Source organism: Pteropus alecto, unplaced genomic scaffold, assembly GCF_000325575.1.
Source record: "Pteropus alecto unplaced genomic scaffold, ASM32557v1 scaffold16, whole genome shotgun sequence".
NCBI classification, from domain to species: domain Eukaryota; kingdom Metazoa; phylum Chordata; class Mammalia; order Chiroptera; family Pteropodidae; genus Pteropus; species Pteropus alecto.
The window spans coordinates 5,634,885-5,640,430 of record NW_006438867.1 but is presented as its reverse complement, the minus strand read 5'-3'; the positions used below and the strand labels follow the sequence as shown (position 1 = coordinate 5,640,430).

Here is a 5,546-nt window from a genome sequence, read left to right as displayed (position 1 = left end):
GGTGATAAAAATAGAAACTGATAAAATCACTTAGGTGGAGTCTCAGGCAGTATCGATTAACAGATTGAAAAACAGAGGAAGGGCTTGAAACATACCTTTCATGGCTCCATTCTTAGCCCTGCCTCATCCAACATTTTTAATGTAAATTTTAACTGAAAAATGTACAATACACATCAGAGGGAAAGACTGTATAGTAAACCCTCATACACCCAGCACTCAGGCTTATCTTGATTGTGCTACAGTAGCTTCATTTATCTATCGTATTTTCTTTGCTGATTTTTTTTGTTTTTTTTATGCCTGCAGCACCTGGTCTTCCTGGGTTGTCTCCAAGTACTAACCAGGCCCGACCCTGCTTAGCTTCCAAGATCAGATGGGATCCGGCTCGTTCAGGGTGGCATGGCTGTAGACCATGGACTGTGGCTCCACTGGGGCGCGAACCCAGGACCTTCTGCGTGTAAAGCAGACATGCTAACCGCTACACTATGGAACCACATCCTGCTGAGGTATTTCAAAGCAAATCTCAGAAAGCATGTTATTTCATCATTATATAGTTCAGTGGCAATTTGTAAAAATATTTCTTTCATAACTCGAGAACACTATCACACCAAAGGTAACAATAATTCCATCTCATTTGTCTCAAAAAAAATTTTTTTTAATCATTAAATCCTTCAATCCAGGATCTAAACGAGGTCTGACGTCATATTTACTATTACGTCTCCCAAGTCTCTTTCACTCAAGAGCAGCTCCCCTGTCCCCTCTTCCTTTTATTTTTTTAGGGCCACTTACTCTTTGAAGAAATCCAGTTGCTTGTCCCATAGAACATATTCTGGATTTATCTGTTTGCTTTCTTGAGCTGTTGATTAATGTGTCATTGCATCTCTTGGAACCGCCTGCTAGCTTGATTAGATGCAGGTTAATTTTGCATTTTTAACAGCAATATTTCATAAGCGAGATCGCATCACTCAATAGGCACACAGTGTTTGCCTGTCCCACTTCTGATGTTGATACGAGGGTTCAGATGACGACAGCCAGCACAGAGTTCGCCATCGCTGGGGTGATGATCGCAGTATTCCTGCATCGGTTCCAGTATGGGATTGTTCTGCTAGTATCCTGATTGGTTTATCATTTGTTATTGATTTTTCATTTTTAACTAAACTATTATTATTAATAAGCGTATTAGAATAAGCCAAGATGGTGTTGGTAAACCTCCAGCATCTACCAAACTCTTTAGAAGTTTGCGATGCACACATACAGTGAACAGAATTCTCATTTCAGCAGGCCGTTAATCTGAAAGGTGACCAGCAATAACTCATATCCTGATGTACTCTAACTAGCAGTTCTCTTTGAGGACATACTTGTAGGGTGTTTGTTGATAAAAGAAAATTTGCTCAGATACAACTGGCCAGGGACAGCTAACACCATCTAGTTTCAGATGGCGGTGGGAAATTTATCTAGGCGTAGTGGGTACCGAGCTGCCGTACAGTGGTCTACGTCATGGCCTGCAAAATGTGTGAAGCCGCCAGGCTGTCAGTCAGTGTGGTCATTGGGAAATATAAGAAATTATGGGATAGGCATACATAAATGTGTAGGAAGTAAGAGCTGAGCTGTCCTGCCATGGGGAACGTAGGAAGGAGTCTGAATACTCTTTTCAAGTATTGTATGATTAAATGGCTACGGCCATTTGTTTTTGATAAACTCGTTTGCTAGCAAAAATCTACAAAATATGACAGTCTATATTTAATGCAAAATTAAGTAATAAAATTCTGCTTCTTAACAAAGTTGGTGATGAATGTGTAACCTGCTCCCAAATGTTTGTTAACGTTTATCACCTACTATGGGCCTACTGTAGAGTACACAGTAATATTCCTGATACGTGAAAACTGGAGTATACAAATCCCATGAAGAAGCATCAGCATTTGCTTCAAAAAGCAGTAGTTATTTTAAGAAGACCATGCCCAAGGATGATGGACGATGACCTAACACCCGCAGTGGTAGAAGGTGCTTTTACACATTGCTCTGTCAATTATAACTTTTCGTTTAGATTAGATAACTATTATTCCAAGTTAATTTTGCTCATTTTTAATCTCAAATTTTCTTATTTACTTCTGAAAAGTATGCTACTCATATGCTGGCTACTCATATGTTGATGTCATTTTCAGAAGAACCTCACAAACAGTTAAGTGACGATAGATTCATATCCATGTCATCGGAACCTTTAAAAAGAAGTCAATTAATTCCAACATTTGTGTTTTCTCATCTGCTTCATAGAATCATAAGCTTTTACAAGCTCACATTTAAGAATTTCAACTTATTATTGTAAATGTTATAAATTCAGATGTAATTTAACATTAGAGATAAAATTGTTTTTATGGTGGTATTAATATTTTTATAATAAATTTAGGTGGAGCCAAGCACTGTAAAAACAATGTTTTACTAAATTAAGAAACTGTGGAGCATAAATACAGTGTGATTGATTGTGATGCACATATAATTTGTAATTTCATCCAAACAAATTGCAATATTTTACTAATCAAAACTCTTTTAGTAAACAAAACAGAAGCTGTAGTCACAAAAATTTACAAATATTTATACATCATTAGCGTTGTCATTGACCGACATTTTCGTGACGAAGTATTTTTGTATTCATCAAAACATGATGAATTTGATAAATATGAAGAATAATTTCAGATGGTGGAACACGCTTCCTTTCTTTGTTGCCATCTATGAGCCTTTGAAGAGTGACTATGTCAGTCAACCTACGTGCTGAACTTTCTATAAGTGAATCTGATAAATTTTGATTGTATTTTCTTGAAAATCAGTAGGACCTTTTAGATTAGCATGGTCAGAGGCTGAAACACCATAAACTTCAGCTTTTGAAGCTTTGGGTGAATTTTAGTTATTGGAAAAAAGAAGGCATTAAAAATTATCTCTATAAAAAGCAAGAGAAAACAGAACATATTAAACAATGAGAATGCAAACAATACTTAAAATTTAATTTTGGAATTATTATAATTGTACCTTCCAATTTCTAGTGGCACATCGCTGTGCATATCCAGTTTGATGATTTGGTGGATTAAATTCATGATGGATATTTAATATCTGATGAGTTGGGTTGCATAGTAAACTTGGGATCCCCTTGATAATGTGTAAAGCCTGAACCAGGGACCAGTTGCTTGCAATCGGCTGCTTTTGGAGTGGAGGACATTTGTCAGCAGAGGAGGACACTGGAGCTTGTTACGAGGCTAACATAGCAATAGAGATCCAGTGACACTCTACATACCTTTGGGTCTCTTGGTAATGAGCTTTAAGTGGCAAGGCAGCTTACATCACAGCCAGAACAGGCTGCAGAACCCTTTTCTGATTTCTGCCCCACTCAAAACTCGCAGCCTGTGGGTCCCTTGGTAAATGAACTATAGCATCACATACCTATATATGGCATACGTTGCTTCCAAAAACAAAAGAGGACCACCAAACATTATATTTCTTTCTTTGCGGTAAGTGGGACAAGGCGTGGTCACTTGGTTCTTACTTTAGAGGAAAATCCTCACACACTCCACTCCACTGAACTCCTGGAAACTCAACATTGCAGGTCCACAGAACCTTCACGGGATCATCTCCTAAATTCTGGCATGCAGACGCCCTACCTAGGCATCTAGAGGGCTTGGTACCACCTGCTCGCAAGATTAATTAGCATAAATTAGCTCATCAATATAATGGATCATCATGGTGTTCTGTGAGATATCAAAATGATCACGATCCTTCCAATATCTTTTGGACCCTTCCTGATATATAAGGGGTGGGGTAGAGGTAAGTTTTGACTCTGCCCGCAAAGATAATGCAAATGGAACTATAGCTGTGATTGTCATTATCATACATCATCATTGTCCCATTATGTTTGCAAGAATTTAGAATCATTCTTCGTCACCCATCTGTCCTTTGCTCTAGCCAAAAGTGCAAGTAGCTAGGGCTGTGATAGGAATCGCCACCCCTTTGTCTCCCAAGCCTTTGACGGTAGCACTAGTCTCTGCAATCCCTCTAGAGTCCTAGTTGGCTTTTGATTCACTCTCTTGACTGAGAATGAGTTTGGGGGATGGGAGGATAGTTCCTGGGTTTCCACTTGGCTCTCCTGCCAAAACAGGCTTCACTCCACGGACCAGGAAACTAGTGGAGAGTTTTTGCTGGTTGCTCTGTACACCTGTTTCCATAGTTACTCTGTACACCCGTTTCCAGAGTTACTCTGTACACCTGTTCCCACTGTACGATACATCTGGATCTAAGGATAGAGCCACCAAATGGGTCCACGGTCCCTCTGGCCCTGCTGTAATTGGAGACCCACGGCGGAATTTTGGTTTCCTGTGTGGTCAGTGCACATGTGACTGGCAACTCTGTGAGGTCTAGGGATTGTACCAGTACCAACTTCTTGGCTCTGATATTATACTAGAGTCGTATGAGATGTTAGTTTTGGGTGGGCGGTGAGGGAGGGTGTTTGGAACTTCCCTGTACCTTTCTCTGTAACCTTCCATGAATCTATAATTCTTTCCAAATTAAAATGAAAAGAAATAATTGTAAAAATTTTCACTCAGGTTGTTGAAAGGATTAGAGAAAACTAGTTCAGTGCATCACAGAGTAGGTTTTTAATCCACAATCTTCATGCGAACGCAGACATATACACGTACCTGCCTTTGTAATATTCTTAGTCTCCTTCCAGTGAGACGCAGGCTTCGAGTCGTTTGTCTATGAGATGTGATATGGATGCCTCACCCTGGATTCTTATTTCCCTTTGACCTCAGGCACCGCTGATAAAACAGCCACTGGGGATGGAACTCCAACCTTGGCCCCTAACTGAAGGAGCTCCCTGGTCACCTTTTGAACGTGACGATAGATCCACTCCATGTCACCTGAGATGTGTGTGTTCCAAGGAGGCAATGACATTCGTGGTGGTAGAAGATGGTGATAATGGTAGAGACAGGGGAAGGAGGAGGGTTGAAGAATAGAGGCCGAGGATGCTGGGAAGACGGCCAAGCGGGGGATGGGAGACTTCACCCCTGGACATACATCAAAGAGCTGTGTCTCTGGCCCACCCATGGATAGTCTGCCATGAAAGATGAGGCTGATGTTCATCTTCCTACTAATGCATGTTTAAGAGCCGGGCATGATGTCTAAATATATAATTAAAGTTAATCTCGTTGCCATTACCTTATTCATTATAGCGATTTTCTGGTTGCTTTTATGGATCATTGTGTAACTAGCTTTGAATGAAATAATGTACCTTCACTTATTCCGTCTTAATTTTTAAGAGCACCGATACTCTTCAGTTGCTAAGTAACACGCCTGTAAAGTATTATCACAGTGGTTCTGTCTGAATAATTTCTGTAATCACCGAGGAGAGTGCTTTAATAGTACCTCACCTTAACTAGTGAGAAAGGACTACTTCTAGGTTGTTTGGAGAAAACCGACTGAAGTATTTCCTAACAGGCAGGGGGCTCGTCAGCCAAGGAACATAGACGCAGAGCACGCGATGCACGCCTGGCTCACTGTGGCTGTGC

The 5,546-nt window shown here is 40.3% G+C and overlaps 1 pseudogene; it reads right to left on the bottom strand.

The window, feature by feature from the left end:
• Nucleotides 1–294: 294 nt before the first annotated feature.
• LOC112482912 lies at nucleotides 295–408 on the bottom strand (annotated as a pseudogene).
• Nucleotides 409–5,546: the final 5,138 nt, after the last annotated feature.